The sequence below is a fragment of the Centruroides vittatus genome, unplaced genomic scaffold (assembly GCF_030686945.1).
Source record: "Centruroides vittatus isolate TY-2023 unplaced genomic scaffold, ASM3068694v2 scaffold_944, whole genome shotgun sequence".
Lineage (NCBI taxonomy): Eukaryota > Metazoa > Arthropoda > Arachnida > Scorpiones > Buthidae > Centruroides > Centruroides vittatus.
The window spans coordinates 809,608-834,467 of record NW_027122722.1 but is presented as its reverse complement, the minus strand read 5'-3'; the positions used below and the strand labels follow the sequence as shown (position 1 = coordinate 834,467).

The 24,860-nt window shown below is 48.1% G+C and overlaps 2 long non-coding RNA genes across 2 annotated transcripts in view; one reads left to right on the top strand and one right to left on the bottom strand.

Annotated features, from left to right (window-relative positions):
• The window catches only part of LOC136990528 (uncharacterized), an 85,099-nt gene extending 61,973 nt beyond the window's left edge, over positions 1–23,126 (top strand). Inside the window, exon 4 of the long non-coding RNA XR_010883071.1 lies at positions 23,003–23,126. This is a non-coding gene — a long non-coding RNA (uncharacterized lncRNA). The remainder of the gene's footprint in view (positions 1–23,002) is intronic.
• LOC136990531 (uncharacterized) lies at positions 1,975–11,739 on the bottom strand. The gene is made up of 2 exons (XR_010883074.1): positions 11,658–11,739; positions 1,975–2,315 (listed from the first exon to the last, which is right to left on the bottom strand). It is a non-coding gene; the product is annotated as an uncharacterized lncRNA (long non-coding RNA).
• Positions 23,127–24,860: the final 1,734 nt, after the last annotated feature.

Sequence of the window (24,860 nt, the reverse complement as noted above, 5' to 3'; positions counted from 1 at the left end):
AAGATTCGATCAATTAGCCGATTTAATATTTATCGATCCCACGATTCGATACGGGGACGATCGGACTGGGTTAATAATTGTTTGTGTTTGGGGCCGTCCGTGCAGACCGGTGATTTAAGGCAGACGGGAGAAAGGTCAAACGGTCGGGTGGAGAGGAAGCCGTCCCCTTCGGCGTCGTGGGCTGCCGGGCGAGACCAATGCGCCGGTTAATGACGGGTTTGACGAACGTCGAGGCAAGAGCTCTGATTAACTGCTCGTTAGCTAACTCCGAGGAGAGCGACGTGCCAGGTTATTGTCGGATCGCGCAGAGAGATCGATAGCAGACCGACTCCGATCACGTGACCGGGGAAGACATCGAGCGGTCAGGTGGCATTCTTACTGCAGCCTAAATTGCTTTCGTTGGCCCGAGCCGGGGATTAAGCGCGCGATCACGTGATCTCCACAGTCCCTTCTTTTAGTTAAATCTCTGCTAAAACCCACCTCCCTATAAAAACTCAAGTAAACACGTTATCGATCGGGAACGCGTTCGATTAAGGCAAAAATTTGCACTGTTTAGTCGAGCGAAGCCACCCACGACGACGTTAATTAAAATCGTTAAACCGTTTCGTGACCTTTGGCCAAATTGTTTGGACGTCGATGGTCTCCGTCCCTCCCCGGACCAAGTCGCGTGCCGAAAGGACGAAATCCGGCTAGCGATTTTCGGAAATGGGGAACTTGGGCAGGTCACGTGACGGAGAAAGTAGCGCGAAGGGAATATTTAAAGAATGCCGGGCGAAACTTTTCTTCGATTTTCCTGCACTCCAGATTAGAGTTAATTTCTTTTCAAACGCAGCGAGTTGATGTCGGACGTCTGAAGAGGGAAAGAAAAAGCACCGAGAAAAAACAGAATCGGACCAATGGCGTTGGGGCAATTCATCAATCTCGAGTAACAAGCAGTCGAATGTTGAGTTTTAAACGGTGATGAAAGAAGCGAACGCACACACCGGAGTGGAAAGAAGGAGAAACGGAAAATTAAGCGTTCACTCTCCGGTCGTGCACGCCAACTCCGCAATCAATTATGTCTTCAACAATAATTTCCTCCGCAGACAAAATCAGAACCGAACTTAATCTGACAGATAACAAACACACACTTAAGTCTGCTGTACACTCCACTGGTTTGAACTGTAAATTCCCGTCTTATCGCTCTTTCCCCTCCTGCCAATATCACGTGACGGCTTGGCAGAAATTTTGACTTGATTTCGACATTATTGACAGTTTAGACATTGTCCCTGCAAACTTCCCGAGAAAACTTTCCCTTAACTCCCGCCGCTAATCGGCTTCCTCCTCCCCCTGCCACGTGACAAACGGGATAAAAATTCGCATCGTTCTTCCGTTTTCCTTTCGGATCGCGCGTCAGGCTTTTTTCTCTTTTTCTTTCGCGCCACGTGGCGAGCGATTTCGCGTGTCGCTCCACGCATTTTAATTGCCCGTAACTAACTACTAGCGCCGCCGAACGGCGACGTCTTTCTTTAATTACGATTAACTTTTAATTTCAATGTCAATTAAGCTGCAAAATTAATGCAGTTTATAACAATCGTATTTTTAAAATCGATTACTTAAATCCGAGATTTTTAATTTTTGCAATGGATGATTTCTTTTTAAATATCATTAATCGGCTACGGGCTGCAATAATTGACATTAAGAATTAACAACGATTAACGCTAATTGATATTGAATATTTAATGTCGAAACTGATTTCTTAAAGTTAAAACTCGTAATAATAAATTAATAAATGCTATTGAAATGACAATTATAATTCGTGAGAAGCGAATGAATGATCATGCGGGTTTGTGTTAAAATTTCGCCTTCTGCATTTTAATTCTTTTTATTCTAAATTAATATAATATATATATAAACAGATGGAGAGACTTTCGGTGATATTTTCGGTTTCCCAATGTTGTATTGATATGAAATTTATAAATTTAAAAACCTGCATTCACGCGTATTACAGATTTATTTATATTGTAAAAAGTAGGCCTATGCCTGGACATGGTTTAGAATCTACACCCAATTTTCTCCTTTTATTATAATTGTATAAAAGAGTTAATTAAACAAAACGGAGGAACAGAGCTGCCTGCAGTGTTGCGGAGTTAGGTGGAAAGTACGAGTTTCTTTAATGGAAAGGCGACGAGTGGAAGGGGAGGAATTTCTCCAAAGACAAATTGCTGTTGATCGCCGTCGATACACCTCTGGCGGTGATTACTCCGGATATCCTGTCCACTGTCTTTAGTGCGATCGCCGGAAGCGGAAGTGGCCCGAGGCAAGGAAGTTCCACGCTACAGGAAAGAAAGGGGACGTAATGGAAAAAGATTACCTTTTCCGCCTTCCCCGATAAAAACCGCCACGGCACGTGCCGTTAAAGCGTCGACGTTCTGCTGCCGCCCGTCTGTTTACCTGTTCGAGGTATTAATTTGTAAGAGGACGATCCCGTACGGGGCAGGAGGTCCGCTCGACCAGGTGGATGCGCCGCGTGCGTCCAACACCTGGTAGGGTCGTCTGCGCTTCCGATGGTCGTCTCGGCTTCCGGATGCGCGCCCGAAAGACTAACAAACAGGAAGGAATTACCAGACTACTAAAATAGTCGGATGCCACATTAATAACTGTCGTCGGGTGGTGCACGCCCTTACCATTTTAGTCGGCCACGTTCTTTTTTCCCTCCGCCGTTTTGGCCAACCCCGTAGTGCTTAACGCATTATAACAATAGAAACTAATGGGAGTTTAATAATACATTTAAAGGCGGAGATCTCGGAACTTTAACCGACCCTTACAACCGTAAAGGGTTTTAATTATACCGGGACCGGTTTGGTAGAAAATTTCAACTGGGTTAATATTAAATTCGGGTCAAAATAATCGACCGTTAAGGAAATCATACGGGATGTAATTGTATTAATTTAACAGTTGGCGAATTCGATCACACTCTCGGGACGGTTAACGAGACGGTTTGGAACGTGTGTAGGTCCTCCGACCTTTGCACGCGCGTCGTCTCCACCAAAATTTTTCTCTGGCTCTTTTTATTTTTTCCGGCGCGATTCAGTCCCGAAATAACGAAGAGCAGATGTTAGGTCCCGTTCCAAATTTAGATTTTCATCTCGCTTCCAAAAAAGTGGGACAAATTCGGAATTAGGAGGAGATCATCTGCTAGGTGTATCAGGTGGGTCGGGGACGGTCGTCGAAACGCCCACCTCCTCGTTTAATAGAGGAAATTGTTTAATTAAAAATGGTTGGTCTAATTAAATTCCCATTGTGGCTTGGGAGGAAGAAAGGAAAATATTCGAGTAATGGCGGTTTTCTAACGAATTTTTGGACACGTTCGGTTACTGCGGTTATTACTATAGCGTGGCGGGGTGTCACCAGTTCTATATTTGTGCATTAAACGATTTATTTATTGCTATTGCGGTAGCAAAATAGTAGATTCGATCGTGGTTCTCCGGCCAAAATCGAGCGAAATGTTAAAGAATGACATCCATCGCCTCCCCTTAACGACGTTATAACGAATTTAAAAATCAAAAATCTTATGCTTTGATACCATATGATCGTTTAAAACTGTAAATGAATATGGTCTAACAATGGAGGATGATGATTGTTTTAAGTAGTAAACGCCATGCCCAAACCGATTATAACTCCTACCAGGTAAACGTAGAGTGTATATTCCAGAAAATTTCTATATTCCACGCATTAAAATGCCAATTTATGGAGCTAGAAGTATTTGGTTATAGGCCCTATCAAGCGTGTGAGAGAAGGTATAAGTAAATCGCATCTGGTATGTTCGATATAAGTTATTCTGTATAACCTTAGAAAGCGCATTTTCCTCAATGAAATTCTACTTGCAATTTGTCATTGTTTAGCCTATAAATTGTGTGTATGTGTGCGAATTACCGTTCATAGCTAATAAATAATCGATCGTAAATATAGGTTTGACAAAAAATCGATAGGAAAAACGAACCACGCGTGAAATTATATATAGGCCTACGTTACGTATAAATTTGTTGACAAATAAGAAGAAAAAAATGAATGGGAACGGTGCCAGTTAGTTAACAAGGGAGTACATTCTGATATAAACTGCGCAGAAATGTCTAAAGTTGTCATCTATATATTCGTAGAATTATCCGGCGATGTTTGCAATCTTCTTTGTTACTTCGTCTCTATATAACGCCGTTTTATTATTCGGGATGTAGTTTTCAAGTTCGTCACCGATATATTCGAATGGTTTCGCCGGGTCGAGATCTCGTCCCTCTTTTTGAAAGCGAACAATAAGTGTACTGTGACGTAATTCACGTGACTGGTGTCAATCGGACAAAAAGTACTTGGCAAATTAAGAATTTTTGTTGGAATTTAAAGTGGTTCGATATTTTTTTACAACTTATTTTAAGAAATTGTAAGCGTTTGTAGAAATAATTCGAGCACGGCCTGTTCTTTTTGACGAAACATTAATATAAAATACACTAATTATTCCGAAAAAGAATTAGCCGGCGGTAGGAAATTGGATAAACGTTAACAATTATCGGTGGCAAGATCCCGCGGGAAGAGGCTAGAGTATTAATTTCCCATACGGTGGGAAGAATCGTAAGGCCCTTACAGTAGCAACAATTTCATAAAAGTAAGACGAGGGAACCGTCGGTTAGAAAGATCTTATTTCTGTAATAGTGGGAAGCGGGGGGACGTCTAGGTTCTGGTTACCTTTACATTAATAGAAGCCACATGTCGGCGGAGTGTTAGAAATCGCATCCAGACCGACGACTCTTCGTCTTTATTATATTGTTCCTAATGTAGTAGCAGAAGCCCGGGAATAATTATGCTCCGTATTGCTAAAGTAGTTTAATCGACATCTGATAAAAGTGAAGGATCGTTTTGCTTTCCCAGAAACGTCGAAGATAAGCTTGAATAATTGTAAAAACTCTTTTTTAAAAAAAGAAAAAACTTTTTTTCGATTTGTTGTTACAGCTGTGGCCGGCCGTGCATGCACAAAATTAGTTGAAGTTCCGCAGTTTAAACACGTGATTCGCGGCGCATTCCAAGGTCGAAATACGAAAAATACAATGAGATCTATTGTAATAACGTAGGCGAGGAGGAAAATTAACTAAAAGTTACCAGGGAAATAATCAAAAAACTGTGTTCTTTTTTTTAAAATTTGCGGGTGGATCCGGCCGAAAATTCGCGCCAACGCCGAGTGCTAAACGATAAACACGCCGCTTGTTTATCCAAACTTAAAAAAAAGAGGGAGACTATTAAAAAATCAAAGCATGTCGCCATCTAGTAACGATAAATCACAACTCGAGCGCGAAAAGCCGTAATTATTGCTACAAGAATTTGTAATAAAAAAAGAAAAAAGAAGAGGGGGAGGAAAAAAGAGAAGCAGAGGTAAAAATTTCAATGTTGGGTGGAAAGATGACAAGAAAGATAAAACCACTTTTAGCAGACGTTTCTGTATTCGTTAAGCAAAGATGGTAGCCAGATGTGTTGTGTGTTGGGTGGCAGACATTGACGTATACCAGAGCAGCTGACATTGATACACACCACGAGCTAAACCGGGACAATCTCACTCTCCGCCAAAAAGGACTTATTAGACGGTTCGCAGAAAATCGCGGAGGTCTCGACAGACGAGAGAGGCCCGTCTAGTCCTCCCCCCTCCCCCGGTGCCTAATTATTGCGGTCAAGACGGTAGCTTCTGTTTGCGTAAATAACGCGCGTGGGACGGGCTCTGTTTCTCTTTTCGTCGTTCCTTCGTCTGTCACTTAAATTAATAACGGCTCGGTCACGTTCGGCTGCCCTCCTGATTTATGTCGGCGTCTCCGGAGAGAAACGGTCCCACCCGAATACTCTCTCTCCGCCGGCATCGACCGGTCCTACCTGCCGCGCACCTCGTCTTCCTAATCTTTACGCCACCCTCCGACACTTCCGTCTCTTCTCGCCTCTAGTTTAGCGCCGCGTCACACTCTTACTTGACGAGTCTTATCTTCCCGCACTTCCTCACCTAACACTCATCTCGCCTATCACCCCTTCAAATTTCTACCTGCTTTTTGCGTAACTGTTCCCACATTTAGTGCCGTCTCCCCGCTACTCCGCTACCCCGATTTTGCACGGATGCGGGTAGCGACGTTGCGTAAAAACCGTTTAACCGCACCCGCATTATAGGTTCGGACCGCGCGTCGTTACGCGTCGGCGTTAAGCGTCACCGGTGTTGGTCGTAACTCGAGTATAAGACGACCCCGCTGATCGCCGTGCCCTCCGCCATTACGCTCGGCCCGCTCTGGTAATAGGGCGGTCGGAAGGGCGCACCTGTTACGACGCGTAAAGAGCCCCGGTGGAAAGGTGGAAATAAACTTTAATGTTTTATTGCGTACGTGTGACGAAACGAAAGGCTCTTCTGATTAACACCTCCGCCGTCCGTTTTACGAGATACGATTTTCTGCAGATGTTGCCAACCCGACGGTTTTCCCGGAGAATATTTATCGATTTCGTAATCGAAAATCGATTAACGATTATTAATTAGACGATATTTGAATTCCAATTATTTGGGATTCGGGGGTGGAAAAATTATTTTCGCAGACCAGGAATATTTTTCTCTCCTTATTCGCCCGGGGCGAATTCTACCGACCGAAACACTAATTTTTTTCCTTCTTTAGTTTTTCTGTCTGGTAGTTAGCGAAATCTAAAATTAGTTTTTCGACATTTCTTTAACCGCACCGACTTGTTTCCCGCTCGGTTAACTATACCTTCTCGCCTATTTTTTTATTTGCTCGGCTGTAAAATACGAAATTACGTCCGCGCGTGTATCTGACATCATTTACGTAAACCCTAATGTATTACTGATGACTTATACACCCTTTGGCACACGTTACGTCGGCCGAGTGCCGAGGCAGACAACCGGAGGTATCCGATCGATCCGCGGATTAAACGTTTCCGGCGGGGATACCGGGTTCGAGCCACGATTTCGCCCGTCGGGCGCGCCTTTTCGCTCCCGAATCGGCGGCGTGGACGGAGGAAGGGGCACAGGGGCGGCCGGGCCGGGAAAGATGGGTGGAGAGGAAGAGGGAAAGGTCGAAGGTCGGTCAGGGTATTTCGAGAAGCGCTGGACGGCGGCAGTTGACCTTCCGAAATTCCCAAAGGGTTAATTAGACGAAAAGCGCGGAAAGGTAGGGAAAAGGGTGGCTTCTGCACCGATACCATCGAAAGCCGCATCGCACGTGTACACACTCTAGCATTTAGAGTACGGTAACAGCTGCACTTCTCGATTCCTTTCTGTCGGGTATTTAGCTACAGCTGTGACCGGCACTAACGCTTCAAACGGCCGCTCGGCAAAAGCTCCAACGTCAGCCGTTCGTAATGCGATTGCTTCGAGCCGGCACGTTCCGCACCGGCCTCCCCCTTCCTTTGTGTGTGACGTTGGAATTCTTACACGCAAGCGCGTCTTCGGGCGCGCGGCCCCAGCAAACTTTCCGCCCCCCGGAAAAGAAAAGTCCGGTAGCCGGGCGGCGTAAAAAGAACCTTTGCTCCTCCATCCGGGAGGAAGTACGGAGTTCGGCGGGAGGCCCGTCGGACTTCCGCCTCCCCAACTAAGCTTTATCGTCGTAAAATACGACTGGAAAATTTCTAGTTTCGCAGTTTATGTCCGTTCCGTTCCCAGTTTCAGGTCTTAACCTTTAAAACGGGCCCAACCTCTTTTATGTCCGACGTTAAAAGTCGACTTTTTTAACGCGCGACACTCGCGTAACCCGGGAATGCCACCTACTTCCGCCGGGGGTTGAGTTTGCGCGCGCGGCCGCCCCAGCGCGGGAAGGTGGGGGAACTGGCCGCCGGGCGCAATAACCATTTAAAGAAAGGAAGAAGAAAAAGGAAAGAGGAAGTTTTCGATCGGCACGGGCGGGAAGGAGGAGGTCGTACATCTTGTGCGTGGCGTATGCATAAAGTATATTCGGACACGGTCGGCGGTCTGCAGGTAGAAAACGTACGAAGGGAACCTCCGCACATGGACGGGTAGGAGACAGGTAAGTAGCCACGGGAAGGAAGCGGAGTTATGAATATGGACACGAAACAACGGCGAAGATAACGCCCAGACATCTGCGCTATTTCCCGAAGCCGTACCGTCTTTTCACGATAAAGGAAGCGAGCTTTCTCGGTAATGCTATCCTTTGTCTATGCGCCGTATCGAAAACTGTTCATTTTCTTGCCGGGCGAGAGGGAGGAACTCCTATCATATATAAAAGACGAGATTGATACAATTCGGCCGGCGCCACTAACGAACCACCCGCGGCCGGCGGTGGCTACTTTAAAGAAGGCAAAAAGGGACCAGTTAAAATTCCCCACCCTTGGGAAGAGGGATGAAAGGCCTATTTCGGCCCCCTCTCGGGCAGTTTCCAGGCTGGGTGCGAACGGGAAAGAGTAGAGATTAGCCCAGCCGGAAAATGCGCCCCCCCGGAAGAGAGGAGGAAGGGGAGGTGCCGTCGACACCTCGTCCCTTTGACGGTTCGGCCACTGTCCGTCTTTTTTCGCACGCCCGCCGCTCGGTCTTGGACGACGGCCGCAAATGAACGTATCAATCACCCGGCACCCGGTGGGAAGCGCGACATCTGCCGCTCTCTCCGTCATTAGACGCCGCCGCCGCGATTGGGTTCGGGCCCAGGCCCGGGTCCGAGCCGGCGCCTTATTTATGGCCCAATCCGGACCGGAGACGAAGAAGTTGCGCCGAGGAGGTGGAAAAAGTCCGCGGGAGAAGAGCCGGCTCCCGCCGTTACTTGGACGGATTAATTACTCCCGCCCGGTAATGCGGAACGCTTGACAGGTAATACACCTCCGGCACGCGCTCTAATTACGGAAGCGTCAAAGGAAATTGAAAGTTAATCACGAAGAGAAGGAGATCGCTTGACCCTCCTCGTCTCCGCCGTAATTATTCCGTCCGCCGGCGGGAGACAAAACATTTCCCCCCCAGCCCGGTGACGGGTAAATTCTACCGGAGAACGTAATTAACCTCTCCGGGCGCGCCTTCCAATTCCGTCGCGTGACTGTTGACCCAGGACTAACCTATTGACAAATCTCGCTCCCCCTTTCCGCCCGGTCTATCGCCTTTCCACGTAAATTAAGAAACTCCCCGCCTCGGGCGCAATTCGGTCAGATGCGCCCTCCCGTCCTTGCCCTTTCTGCCGATAAAAACCCACGAGAGTTTAGACCTTCTCGGGAATGCGAGGGAGGGAGGAGGCGGAGAAAATTCCCGCCGGGAGGTGCGTAAAAGTATAAAATCGGGGACGGAGAGAGAAATGGGCGCTACAGTGGGGGGAAATTTTCGGACGGTCCGAAGTTGGGTAGGCGCCGACTCCTTTCCGTCTTTATCCGTCCGGTCCTGCGACCTTCTCGCCGTAAACGCCCGTCCATCCACCCAGGCCCGTCTCCGGCGGTTTTCCCCGGTCTTAATTAGTCTAATGGATAATAATTAGGAAGAAAAATTCCCCCGAAACCTCCGTCTGCCGTTTTTACGACCGCGGCTCTGGCTCCTACCCACTTTTTACGACGTTCCTTCCCTTTCTTTTCGTCTACGCTGCCAAATTTATTGCGTTTAATTAAAGTTTTTCTACCCCGCAGTCGATCTCTTTCCCCGGTGGAAATCGGGGTTGCCCCGTTGGTTGGGACGCGCCGCGCCGTAATTCCGTTTCTGAAATAGTTTTCCGGAGGGGGATCGGGTTCGGTCCCCGAATCTGATGGGAAGTGGTCCGACGAATGCTCCGTCGTCCGAAGGGGCGCGACCGACGGCTTCCAGAATGCGTGAGGCAAACTTAAATAACTCGGCGCGGAAATCTGGAGCGATCCGGATTCCGCCGGGCGCGGATGGGTTAGGGGCGGAGATTTCGGACCCGGTCGGATTCTCCGCGTGACGCTCTCCTCCGACAAAGAAGAGGAGAGGCGTCGCCGGCCACGCGCTTCCGCCATCGACGTCTGCCAGGGAGATGCATTTACGTACGTACTGATGACGTCACGGCACGATCGAAACACTCCCAACTTTTGATGGAACGCTTAAGCTTCTTAAAAATCGGGTTTAATGAAGTGGCGAAGTACAAATTACCTCGCTCTTCCGATACCGTTTCGGCTTGTTTACCGAACGCCGTTACAGGAAGCTCCGAATTTCTACGCCGACGGTGAAAGGGGTAGAAAGAAGGTGCTTGGGGAGAAATCCCTTAAATTCCGGGCATTTTACCTGGGGATCCTAAAATAGTGCGCGTCTCGAATCCGCAGCGTTGGTGGAACGTTCTTTAGGTTAGAGAGGGTGGCGCGTGCCGAGTGTCTCCAGTATTTTTTAATTATCCCGTGACCTTCCGATTGCCTGGGTCCGGGCCTATAATTTTTTTCCCGTGTTCTCGACAAAATACCACGCTTCCGCTTTACCGGGCGTTAAATTTCCGGGCCTCGTAACAAATTCCCGATTAATCGTTTGCCGACGTAACAATTGGGAATCTATTTATTTATTTATTTACAAGTCGCGTACTCCAGTTTGGGTGGAAGTAAAGTTTGAAGTAATTATGCGGTCCGCAGATTGTCGTGGACGTGGAAAAATCGAGAAGTTTGCATAAGCTCCGTTTCTTTGGGTTCCGCCAGATTAAACCTTACCCTAATGGCAGCCTTCCGAGCCTAAGCGGGAAATATTCGGCCGGGTTGATTCCCGCACATCTTGTTGCCATTGTGGGAAGTGTGCGTAGATTTACATGTAGACGGGCGAAGAGCCTTTCCGCTTCGAAACGAAGGTTTCATATTACGTAACCATTGAGAGAGGAGCGGTGCGAAATATGGGGTTTGTTTCCCATCTCTAAAACTTTTGTCCACACGCTTAAAAATTCCGATTTCGTCGACGTCTGTTGGAGTATCGTCGCTGGCGGATCGTGCGTTGTCTTAAGGGAAGGGCCTGCGACGATAATGTTTTGGAAGATATTCGAGAGGCCCTACGTTCGGGCCGCGGGGAACCACCGGGGATGCGGGCGGCCACGGTTAATTATAGCCGCCCGTCATTTTGCAGTTTGTTTATCGTCGATAAGAACGCGTGGAACGTTTGACAAAAGTTATCGGTCCCGTGTCAAAGAACGGTAAACACAGGCGGCTCGGGTCGACGAGATTCCGAAAATTCCCAGCGCCTACACCTATGCGATAAGAGGGGGGGCTTATCCCGGCGATATCTGGACTGGTCTAATGAACTTATTATCTAGGCGAAGGCGTCTTGGAAGTTTTGCCGGTCGCCATTAACGATATTAAAGCGAATTACTCGCGGTCAGAACTTGTGTTTACACAAAAGTCGTGTGGATCTGCTTTCCACGTGCCTCTATGACACATAATACACATCTGTTAAACAGACGGTAAATAGGAAACTTTAAACAGGTGCGCGACTGTGTAAGTACTATGGATGTACTGTACAATTCCATAATAAAATTTTATGAAAACTCCGTCGGAAATAATATTTTCTGGTATTATTATTATTATTCGAATTTGAAATCGTTCGGCCACCTTCCCGCTATTATTTAATCCAGGTCGACGGAGATCGGAGCGTAGAATCTTTAGATTTTGCCCGGTGCTCGAACCCGGAACCGTTTACGGGCGGCGGAGGCCGTCCCGGTAAGGTGTAATTCTTATAGGGCTATTCTCACCTGTTATTTTGCCTTGGGAAGTGGCGAAAGTTCTTCTGGCCTTGGGTTTAACCAGTAGCGTGTTGCCTATAAAAAAAGAATCCACGCCAAGTAAATGACAAGCGGGCGACCCGAGAGACATTTCGATGTCGGATTACGACCTGGAGAGGAGAGAGACGAAAAAAAAGAAGAGAAACAGATGAGAAGTAAAGTACATTTCTTTCTTTTTAACCTAATCATCTCTGCCTGCTTAGGAGTAATACGTACCCAATAAAGACTTGGACGCTACAGCAAAGATATTATTTTGAAACCTTAGAGGCGCTAGTCCACGTGTTACGAGTCGATACTTTCCCAGGAGACGTCGCACGTGGCGCTCCTCTCACGCCGGGGGCCGCGACGCGAGCGGGGGGTGGACGCGCACCGGGCTCCTCCCATTCCCGTCGTTACGCAGCGCCACCGTTCGGTAAACCTCCGATTCACCCTATTTAGTGGTAAAACTGATTTAAGAAGAGTTTTTAAAAAAATCGATTTGTATAAAAATCTTTCCGAGTTCCTCCGCATTTTTCGAGCTGCGTTTGGCGTGTTTAACGAGCTGGCAATTATAAATTATTGTTGCCTTTCGCCCCTTCTTTATTTTTCGAAGGTCGATCGGTTTCGGTTTCCGAAGGTTACCCCATTTTTCTCTAAATTCCTCTTCGAAATTTTGCATCGGGCCGTGGTCCCGTCGCGCACTGGCGTAGACCAACCCACTAATTTCTGTTGAAATCCTGCAAAATATACCGATATTTTGCGGGTAAAAATATATAATTAAGAGATTTGAGGTCGAATTTAGAGTTTTCGTAACACCTTACTCCGCCATTAAATAAATGCCAGTTTGGGAGAACCGTTTTAATTAACTCTGCAACCCTTTAAGCGATTAAATAAACCTATTTTTTATATATCTTAAATATTTCGGGTTCTTCTTAGGGAGGTGAAACAGACCCTCCCGAAATTTTTGACTATGCGCGACAACTATTCCATCTCCAAGTGTGATCACAAATTTTGGTATTTCTTTAATCCGAAAGTAATTTGGAGAATTAAACAAGGCTCACCTTTTAACAATATCAGAGGATCGGATGGTGGTTTAACCCCCGAAAACGATTTTTAAATATTTTGGGGATTATTTTATCGAAGAGTTTATTATTTAAAATTTTCAGGGTAAATATTAATTAAGTTGGGATGGTGAGCCACCGAATATTTTAATGTCTAGAAATATTTAGCGCTTTATTCCAAATTTACGTAATTCAATTCTTTGTTTTAGGGTGAAGATTTTCGAATATTTTCTTGTAAAATCGAGTGGCGTATTTAATTTCGGAAGGAATTTTTTCCAAAGATTTTTAAATTCGGAATTTATAAAATAAATTTTGAAATTCGGCGGAGTCTTAAAATTACGATTACGAAATTTTCTCGTGGGAAAAGAAAAAGGAAAATTTTCATCCACTTTGGGATTAGCAAAAATAGAAAGAACTACTTAAGAAACATGGAAGAAAGGAAGTTTTACTTTCTTTTTTTCTTCTTCTTCTTCTTCCTCTTTTTTTCCGGATCGATAGGTGTGGGTCCAAGACCAAAATGGATGTGGGAAGAGACGTGATTGAATAAACGTTCGACCCCCTCGTGCGACGCTTGCGTGTCCCGGGGGTACAAGGTGCAGCGGAGAGCAAAAGGATGCGGTAGCGAAGAATACGCCTTCCGACCAAAGAAATCAATGGTGGACTCGCCAAAATAAACCGGTCCGAGACGTCCCGAATTTCTGCAGAAACGTCAAAGGCGGTGGCCGTCTTCCGCCCCTCCGCCCCAACACCGGAGGAGGGGAGTTGGCGGGAGAGGGATAATCCGCGCCTTATCCTTAATTCTGCAAAGAGAGGGAGAGAGTTGATAAACGAGGTTTTCTTACCGGCGACTCTGCAAATGACGAAGAGCTAACGAAACGTGGCCTGAAACGTTTTGGCAGGCGTTGGGGAGTTTTATGGGGAATGTCGATCGTTCCTTAGGTATTTATACTTCTTAAAGTTGCCTTTCTCGTTTTAATAGTCGATATTCCGTATCTGGAGAGAACATATTAAAAGATTTCTGGCGCCGGCTGAGAAGAAATCTCGCAAAATGAGACGTTTGGCCCATTCGTTTTCAGATTTATTCTTTCTTTAACAATTTTCTTTTTTATTTCCTATTTTGTCATTTTAGACGTTTTCAATTTTTTGAATAAATTTCTATAAAAATAAAATTAATAGAAATCGTTTTTGCTTCTCCCCTTCCCATGCTAAATATTCCAAAATGGCTTCCACCCGTGCACCACCTTCCTCGTCCCGCATCGTTTTCGCTTCTGCGCATAAAATTAATAATAAATTAATCTTTGTTACCGTAGTTTGTTGTTATAACTCGCACCACAATATTTGAAGTAGATTTTCGGGCTCCCGAAACGTTTTTTAAAATCGGAATTATGTAATTTCTCGGCCACTTACGAAACGTTATCCTAAGGCTAACATTAAAAATAAGATAAGGTGCTCTTCGTTACGGGTTCGAGAGAGACTTTTTGCCCGCCGTTACGTCACCGTTTCTCTTCTTTTTATCGTCCGTCCTAGCCGAAGTCGGGTCAAAACCCTTTTAATTCGTTGGTAATTCGATCCTCGGTGGCGCTGCCGTAAGAGTGGAAGATACCCATGTGTTAATCCGTACGAAAGTGTCCCGTTTCGGACTGCACCCTTTCCCAAAAAGTGCTCGGACGTGCACATCTTGAGCCCAGATGCCGCTGCTAAGAGCAAAGCTGTTTCCCAATCCACCGGGTCAGAGTTCTCTAACCTCAGGATTCCGACGCGGTGGGAAAAGTAACCCAAGACGTCGCACCAGATGGTTAAGACGTGACACGACGGGGTCGAGGGTCGAGGACGTCGACACCGCTCGTAATTGTCGAGTTTGGTAGCGCGAGCCGCCGTCTAACCAATCGTCTTTGGCTTCGATTCTCTCGCCCCGCTCCCCTTCTCTTCCCCCTCCGCAAGTTTCGATAATTTTAGTAATCGGAAGAAAACGTCGACGTTTCGAAATTGGGTTTTCGCATTTTGTTATCTGCGAAAATAAATAATTCTTGTTTATCTAGAGCACATGTGGCGTGTTGTTGGGAAATGAAAGACTTCGATGAATTATATCCCAATTTGGCAAGTGCAGACTGTAAATTATAAACTGCGCTCCCGACGTGAGGTACAGCGTGCTTTTTTCCTTTCCCTTTCGTTCTCCTAAGCCTTTTAACCTCGGGTTTCACCCCGCCCTACGCCTTTCTACCGGAGTTCTTGCCCCGTCTCGTTAGGCCGACTCGAGAACGTGGATTAAAAAAAAAGGGGGAAATACCCCGCGTGGAGGAGAAAGTGTTAATTTTTTAATGGCGCGTAATATATATATAACGGGGGTCGTGAGAGTGAGTCCCGGTCGTCACCGCCTCCGCACGCCAGATGGCGCTAATGGGCGAGCCCCCGGCCGGGGCCGACGGCGCCAGATGTCCCCACGGTGTTACATTACTGCGGACTCTTTCGGCTTGTCGTCGACACCGACGATTGGTTGACAGCTAATTGACGTCATAAAATAGTATCTTGTTCTGGTTGCAGATGTCATCAATCTGTCATTGTTGCGGGGGGTTATCGGAGACGAATTTTCTCGTCTCTTTTCTCGAGCCACAGGTGGCCAGAAGACGCTCGGAAGTGGTCGGAAACGTTCTTCGTTCTTTTCTGTTCTGCATCCCAACTCCTCCGTCCCAGATTCCATCCCGTGTTTTACCAGGCCAAAATTTCGAGTGGGGGGTTGATCGGGAGTTAGACTACGGAGAATCCTTTAAAGGAGAGTTTTCAAATCGGTGCTGACAACCTCCGGGAGGTCTCGAACCCGTTTCCGGATAACGCCACGGTCTTTCGTCACACCAAAAGAGAGCTTCCTCCTAAAAACATTTAGATTATCACAGGCCCCAGTAAATGCATTTAGGAAGCCTTATTCCTTTAGGAAATTCCGGAAAAAATCTGTCTTTGAGGAATCTTGCATGGAAGAAACGATTGCGCGGGGTCGTATCGATCATCGTAACTCGCATCCGCCACTGGCGTAAAGAGTTTTTGGAGTCGAAGTGCGACAATTAATGCAGTTTTCAGAGCTTAGCCCCAAAGTAGCTTCTTGGAATTGGCCAAACCCCAGGCCAGGAAATTAAATTGTTGCGAAAATATAATTACGTAAGAATCCCCGTAGGGAAGACGGAGGATATTTTTTAATTCATTAAGTTCTTTATTTACGTGAAGATTCGGTATTTATTATATACGGGAAGGTGGCGATAATCGTTTTTCACGCCCTGGCACTACAGAGAACTCTCCGTTACGCTTGGAATAAAGGAAATGGAATCGCCGAATGGATACTCCTCCATTCGGCGAGACGAAATTTTCCCGAAAAACAAATCCCGAATACGACTTTGCACCCGCCGTCGGATTTTTTACGTCATCGGTGGGCGGTTAAGCGCGGCGCTATTAATCGGACAATTGTGCACGCGCGATTACGAAGGGGAGGGAGTTATCGCGGCCCCGCAACGACGCCCGAACCGGTGGCCCGGCCGATAGACGGATTACGGGAAGCCTACCGCCGGTCACGTGACTAAACGCGCGACGTACGGGAAGGATCCGGGCGATTACCGCGGTATTTATATCAGTGGCGCCCGACGCCATTCGTCGGGAAGCGACGGCGGAATTTGCGTTTTTTCAAATTAATAAAGAAAAACGGCATCCGGGCGACGAAAAATGCAAAGAACGATTGGGTTCACGCGACGGCCGGGGCCATTTCGGTTCGGAACGGGCAAAAATATTGCACCCGGAAACCATAAAGCGGCGTAAATAAATTTAATTAATTACTTTTAAAAATCGATAAACCTTTAATTTCGTAAACCCATTAAATTAGTAATTATCAATGGGAAAATATTTATCTAACCTAATTCCTATTATTCCGTCCGGCGCCACCGAGAAACGGCGCTTTTTCCTCCCTTCCTACGCGCCGTTCGACACCTCGACCGCGTAACCCAGACCAAGGAAAAAAATCAGGGGAAGAATGTCGGAAAGAAAGTTTCCTGCCTCCCATAACCATTTGTTGACTTTTTTTCCCTTGTTACACATTCTTTTTCTCTCTCTCGATGTCAAAACTTGTAAGCCACATTTCTAAGCAACAAATTACGAGTCGATCGATTCTTCCCACCCGTAATTCCTCCTCTTTTGGCCTCGCGCCGCGTCGCGCGGTCCAATCCTATTTTTTCAGTTTTGCATCAAAATCCCCTTCTTCGAACGCGCGTGATGCGTCGTCCCCGGCGCGCGTTATACCTTCTTTTCGTCTGGGACGGGAGGAAGACGATCCCCGGCCGCGGTGACGCTCGACGCCGCGTGAGAAGCGAGAAACCCTCGCGCGTTGGACCGTACCGAATCTTCGACAGCTTGGCCTTCCAGTTCTTCAAAATTTAAAAGTAATCTGGAAAATGTGGAAGTTTCCGAGCGAGAAGACGAAGAAAAGGGGCAAAAGATACGACGGAGAGAGCCGCGAGATTGATACCGACGTTGGAAATTATTTTACCAAATCGTCGTCGGTGAATTTCTTTTTCCGACGACGAAAGAAGGAAAAGGGAAGAGAAGAGAACGGCATCCGCAAACACGTCATTCGGTAGGAATTCCGGACGCGGCATCGGCACGCATAAAAGGTTCGCCACCTGTATCTTCCGACCTATCTACCCGGTTCGGCGGGGGCGTCACGACAGACTCTAAGTGATTTATGTGACGAGCCGACCGGATTACGACGGGCCTGAGAAATTTAACACCTGAAATTGGCGGTGGCGAGCGAAGAAAGACTTATTCTCGACGCCACCTTTCCCCCTCCCCACGGGTCGCGCTGTTTTACCGTCTTTGTCTCCCCTCTAATTTTCACTAAAGGCGCCTTACCCGTGGGAAGCGGGTAGACGTTTTTTATTTGTTTTTTTTCTCCTCCTCCCTCATCGTTTCCGACTACTCGGAAAATGGGTACCGAAATTTTTCGTCTATTTGCCGTAATATTTAAGTCGGGGATGACTCCGACCCGTCGATCTTTTTAAAGAATTCTCGGGCTTACGTAAGATCGAAATGTTTATTGGCCACCGTCCCGTGGGGGAGGCAAAAGTTTGTTTTGTTTAGTTAGCAACACTTGGGCGATCTGCCTACGGGGGTGCCTTTCGAGAGGTCTTCTTAAGGGAAACTGGCCTCTATTTAGGCGTTAGAGACGTGTAGAAAACCCGGAAACCCACGTGGCCAGCCCGTCCGAGCGAGGCACGAACCCACGACCGAACTCCCAGTGTTCAGGGAACGAAGACCGCTTGGCCACTGGTGAGCCGTTGGGAGGCAAAAGTACACCAGTTTTAAACTTATCCTATTCATTTAGTGGTAAGTTTCCGGCCAATTCCGATTTTACGGGAACTCCGATCCGACACTCTGGTAGCAGAGCGGGAACGAAAATGCTCGGTTCTAGCATTTTCTGCCCAACGCCATTCGATTTGTGAGGTGATCCACCGGATTAATGGAGCGCGGGTCCGTCCGCGGATTGGGTAGTGTCTTATTCGTAACGCTCCCCGCGTGAACGATGCGAAATATTTAAGAAAGGAAACGCCGACCACCACCCTTAAATGCGGAAAGAGAGCGGGAGATTCCGGTTTGTAAGCGAAATTCGTTATCGGCGGGAAATCTTTAGGGAATTATTCGGACGGAGGACATTTCGACCTTTACCGGGCCAGGGTTTCCGTTAACTGGCATTTTTGCTGTGGGCCTTTACCGATTTTACCGGCGTTTCGAAGAGAAGATGGCGCTGTTTAATTATCCCAGGGTAAATTATTCCCGTTTGTTCCCTTCTTTATCCTTTTCCTTTCGGATATCGATTTAAAATCGAGTAAAGTCGAGAAATCGCCCATAAATTTCCCGGAATTTAGTTAAAAAATTCCGGCATTTAAGGACCGCAACCGGCGTTTAATTAAGCGCTCTCCCCGTGGAATTTATTGGGAACCCGCCCGGATTCGGACGACTGCCAGGTGAACGTCACCCCGACGATAATTAAAGAAAGGGGGGCCGACCCCCTTTGGGTAATGCGGCAGAATCGCTTTTTGTGGGTGGCGGAGCGAGGTATAAAAAAGAATTCTCCCACGCTTTTTTCGCGGCGAGGTGTCACGTCGATGCCAATTAGGAGGAGAAGGTGTCACGCGGCAGACGAGAAGGTTAATAGCGGAAGCAGTCATTATTCCGACGGCAACACCTAAGCCGGCGAAGGAATTTCTCGGACTGTAGTGTCCTTAATGAAGCAGCTGGGTTGTTTCGTCGGTGGGTGGGACCGAGAAGAGGAAAGGGGGAGGGAAAAAAGGGGCAATTTACCAGAGACCGGGAAAATAAATGGAAGAAAGATAGAGGTGACGACAGGCCGCAGCATGCTCGGCTCATACTGCAATCAATGAGGCACAGAGACCGGCACATCTGGCGTCTTTCCTACAATTTAAATTTTCCCGTGTATTGACAGGTTGTGTTACGGTAATGAAGGGGGGCCGAATCGATTCCCGCCAAAAACATTCTTTTCGGTAACCTCCCCCGAGCGGTCGGGGTTCGAGTCCGGCCTTTTTTAAAAACCCTACCGGGGAGAAAGAGAGAGAGAGTCGCATGACGAATGGCGCGGGTAGGCAATCTCCGCCTATCTTTTAATGAAATATCGCCCGCCACCGGCTACTTCGCGTGCAACTTTTGTAAGATGCACGCGCACTCGATAATTAAACCCGGAATAACGGCCGCATTTTCTTCTTCGTCCCACCCGGTGTCGCTCCGATTGCCTAATATCTTTCCCGGAATTTATTCGTGCCCCCCGAAGACGGGCTTGTCCCCGGCTTAAATTTCGCACCTAGGCAAGGGATTATGGGCCAGATTTCCATTCCCCGGGCCGAGTTAGGAGGGTGGAAGTCGGTTAACGTTTTGTTAGGAGAAAAGGCGGGGGAGCCGCGTTATTTGCCACCCTCCCCGCCTTTATATAGTAGCTTTCGGGCGGTCTTTGGCGGGTTATAAGTTGTTACTCTTACTTCGAAGGTAATTTATCAATAATTCGTTTTCAGACTTTTTAAAGTATCCAAAAAACTCTAGAAAATCTCGTCGTTAGTTATCGTAATTCAGTCGATAGCTTCGCTTCAAAATATCACCTGTCAGACGAAAATAGTGGCGATAAATAATAAAGTAGCGACTATTCTTCCTCGCCGTAAAATTATATTGTAAACACCAGTATATATTTATACTCGGCCGGAATCCGGTAATTGGACTCCTCCCTGCGGATGAACCTAATCCTCCCTTCGTCTTCCTCTCCTCTAATCCTTGTTTTTCTCTTTGTCTTCCGAGAATTCGTCAAACTCCCGGCCGTGGCGTGACTTGTCACGCGTGATAAATGGTGCGTCCATTGATTGAGATTTTCTTTTATTATACCGTCCGTCGCCTTCCCAATATTCACATTCGCTTTCGGCACAAACACCGTCGCGCCGCGTTTACGCACCCTGGTGCGCGGCCGTCTTCCTCTCCGAATTCTAGAAATTGAGGCCAACCCCGGCCTGCGGGGTGGAAGCGTTACGCCCGGAAGCTCTACACTCCACCAAATATCTTATTTACCATAGGTTTTTCGGGGGATAGAAAATGGCGCCCGGCACGCGTCTTACGCCTGGCCAAACCGGTGGTGGCTGGCCTCCGATGCGGGGAGGCGGCGGCGCGCGCGGCGTAAGAGCCTCCGCCCGTTATCCGTCGCGACCGAAACGTAACAAAAGTTTTAAACTTTCATTCCGATAATCGATTGTCGAAAAATCGATATTCGACGGCCGGAAACGGTTTAAAAGAGAAAATCCTCGCAGACCCGGCGAAATATCCGGGAAAGCAAACCCTCCTCCTCCTCCCCGCGGCGGTTTCTACGCGCGTTTAAATAAATGACACGTAACTAATTACGTCACGTTCGGCTCAAAGGATAAACCATTTAATAATTTTGTATCTTCGGGTATACAAATCTATCCTACCGGTTCCGTCACGTGGTGCGGACGTCACCGAGCGCTGTGGAGGACAGAATGCGGGACGGCAGAACGTATCTGACAGAAGCAGAGGACAGCAGACGGTGCAGAATGCGATGAATCGATACTCGCGACAGCTGGTCCTTACACACAAGTTGTGTATACAGCTAAAAGGTGCGGTTTGGATCTCTCGGTACACCGACCCGGACACAAATTCTAATCGCGCGCACTCCCACCTCCCCTAATGATTTTCTTACGCGTCTCTCCCCCCGTCCACCCGGAGGGTAATTATTCCCGCTGTCGGGGGTGGGAAATTAAAAACGCGGACGGCGCGAGCCGCGTCGGGGGCAGATGGCAAAAGTGGAAATAGGAAAAGACCGACTCGACTCATTAATCCCCCTTCGATCCCTCCGTCCGAGTGTGAGCAGGTGTTACGTAAATCTAGGATCATTGGTCCCGGGATTGATGAGCCGATGGATATAACCAACGCCTCTCCCAATCAATCCCTCTATAGATTCGCGCTCTTCTTTTCATATTTTTCTCCGAATTATCCCCCTCCCGGCCGATAATCGAAGAATTTCGGTAGGAAGAGCGGAGGCGCCTCCTCCGTTTCCCACTGCCCGGGGCCCCCTTCCGGGTGGCGGGAGGCCTCCCGAAACCACTACCGGAAGAGGAATAACGGCGCGCGCGCGCGTGCGTAACACGGTACGCCACGCGCGAGGTGGTGGCGGCGTTACGGAAGAACCGACGGCGTTACGGAAGAAACCGGATGCGGCGCTTACGTAATCCCCGCGTTCATTTTTTTTATTCTTTCGTCGGCGGCAATTGTCGGAAAGGCGAAGAATTTTATTAAGATTTATTCCAACATTTATTTTGATAACGCGCGGTTTAATTGGCGCGAGATTTTTTCCACCAGAAACTTGATGAATAACGTCTGGAAAGAGGAGGAGGAGGGGGGAAAAAAGGAAAGAATGGAAGAGGAGGGGAACCATTCGAACAATACAGACATAAATTTGCTTATTCTGGATTTTCTTTTTTTTGGTGTGTTTAGCTTTGCCCGTTTGATCCTCGGACGAAGGTGTTTAACGCTATCGACCAAAATATATCTCCGTCAGACAATTATTCCCAGCCAACCTCCGATTAATAACCAGAAGTTTTTTAAGGCCGGTGGGAGAAACTTCTTCTTCTACCTCTCCGACGCCGAGATTGCCTATTAAAAACGCCACCCACCGGATTACCCTTTTCCCTCCAAACGTTTTCTTCCGTCTTTCGCCAAAAATGGAATTTTACCTTCGCCCGCCCCGACTTTTTCCCCTCCTTTCCGGTCGATATCTAAAATTTCGCCCCCAATTGTCCGCGCGGGGATATTTCCCGTTGTTGGGAATTTTCTCGCCCGAAAAACCGCCTGGAAATCTTCTCCGCCCCTTTTTTGTATCCGTTCTCGGAATTAACGAATTCCGTTAGTTTACAAAGGTGGACTGAGTTGGTGGCTAATCCTTTTTGGGAAGACACGTCGTAAACGTCGTCGTCCTCGCTAGAGAATTGCGTCGTTCGGCGCTTTATCCGAGAAACCGGGAGGAGCAGAAATGTGGAGAATCGTTGCGATTTTGGGAATAAATTCCAAAACAAAACGACGCTTTATCGGGAAAGGCGGAAATAAATTCGAGGTGTAACGGAGGCCGATATCGAAGATTCTCCGTTGGAAAACACAAAATATTTAATGCACGAGTCGATTGTTACTAAATGTTTTATTCGATAATTATTAGTTTAGTCACGTGCCCAGTTGTGAACGAAAGGGGAGAAGGACGTCGTTCCTCCTCCTACTTATCCCGGGCGCGAAAACGTATAAAATATCAAACTAATCTCGAAGAATTGTCAACAATCCAAGTGACGTTGGGTTTTCCTCCGCCTGGCCGTCGAGAAAACAGAAAACGCTATATGCGGGTTTGTCCGTAACGCTTCTTCCCGCGTCCAAAGAACGATCCTTACGGACCCCGTCTCCAAGGAGAGTGTCCGGGCGGGTGCTCTTTTTTTTGTCTCCTCGAGTGTCCGTCGGGCGGCGGGTGGCGGACGGGGCGCCCGCACCTAGCGGTCGTTTCGGGAGGGAACATCTGCGCGAACCGACGGATCTTTCACCTGCCTCCTCGGCTAATTACCTAATGAATTTTTTACTCTCTGTGTCGTCGTTTTTTCTCCCTCTCTCCTCGGGTCGGGCTTCCCCTTTCCCCTCTCCCGACCGACGTTACGCGTAAGTCGGTTCGGCTTCTTAATTGCAATCTTTTCTCTTCCGCAGAAGACCGTCAACTTCGGACCCGCGGGCCACTTCTCTATCGCCCAGCTGGTTATTACGCCTAAGTTCGACCGCCGGGAAGAAAAATAAAATGGACGGAGGAATGCGACGCCGCCGCACACATGCCGCCAAGGTAACATTTCTTCCGTGCCAATTTAAACGCGATAAAATCGGTTCGGAGGGCGAGGCGGTGTCGATCTCTCCCCGTCACTTCCGACGTTTAAGTGTTGCCAATCGGAACCGAAAGAAAAAAGCTAGTGGGACCGGTAGTGACCGAGTCGGAAGCCCGACTGGAAATGGGGGCAGTAACCCCCTGGAAAATCGGTTGCCTTGTCGAGGGGGGAGAACGGCGTCGGTGTCGTCACCTGTTCCGAGTCGGTGCGGCAGGTGCGAGTGGCGGTGGCTTTTTAATCCAGCTGCATTTAGGGAGGACGCGGGCTGTCCTCCCGCCGTCCGCCGCCGGGAAAGCGGAGGGGAGTTCGGAGGATACCCCGCAGTTCGGGAACGGCGCGGATAAACAAAGAGACAAAAACAAAAAAAAAGTGGGATTTAGAGGAGACGTATCGATTGTTTAAACCAGCTGCGGATCGTCACCTGCGGGCGACGTCTTAACCGGTTCCTTTAAACGTCTTCCACCTGGTTTAATACGAAATTGCGGAAATGGAGCAATTAACGGCACGAATACGACTCCGCGCCTTCCTCCTCTTTCGAAATTCCTCGCTGGTTTCGGGCGGAACAAGCTTTTTCTTGTGAAAATCCCCGACTGCGGAGGGCGGAACGCGCCCTTCTCCGGTTCGGAAAACTAAAAAATGGAAAGCGCCCCCTTACTTTTTTAACCGCGGACTTCCCCCACTTTGGATTCTCGAATAAACGGACGTCGCGTGGGCTTAGAAACGCGCCGCGCAGTCGAGTAAGCCGGTGTTTAAAAAAACCCGGGGGCGAAGCGGCGGCCAGACGTCGGAACGCTAATTCGGAGAGAAATCCCGGCGGGCGGAAGGAAACTTTTTAACCGCGCGTTTTAATTGCGGGAGGAGGCGCGGCAATCGAACGCGAAGCCGCGTCCCGGGGGAGCCGCGCCGGCGGGGGCGCAGATGTGCCGGCATCTCGGCTTGTATAGGGGCGAGGGAGGCGCGCGTCCGGCCATCTGGTCTCGAGTGGTGAGTTCGGCCGTATAAACAACGGACGCTAAACTCGTCTCCTTCCAATCCCGGCCGAGATTAGTCGTCGCACCTGAGTCTCGCGCCGTTCGGCGCCACGTGACCGGAATGGCGGCTCTTCCGCTACCGCATTTTTATTTTCGCCGCTTTCTAATTACGATTTCATTCGTCTTCCTCCCCCTTTCCTTTTCTTCCGACCGAGAAATTCCCTAAAATGGGGTCGATACGGATCGACCCCTCTTAATTAACCCCGTCTCCTTCCTTTCTCCTCCTCTTACCGGTGTATTAAACCCTCCGGCATTAGCGGGATTTATCCTCTAATCCCCACCGGATAACCCGGGAATTCAAATTTCGCCTTAACTTTTGGTCCGAGGCTACGGTCGGGGGTTAGAGAATAAATTTCAACCGCGACTGCCCTCGGTCCGGACTGCCGAAAATCACCGTACATAACGTTTTTTTTCTGGTCGAGCCGGAATTTATTTTTCGCCCCGTTTATAACGTCGTACCGAAAGGCGACTTCTCTACACCGGCGTGGCGACGATATTCCGAACGCGTTCGGTATCGATTCCCGGCCGCCTACCGAAACGGAATGCCGAAAGGTGAGGGCCGATAAGGCTTTTAGTCGTTTGGGTGTCGATGACGATAAATCGGCTTTTTGCCGGAAGGAGGAAGTGGCTTTGGCTGGCTTACAGAAAACCCGACAC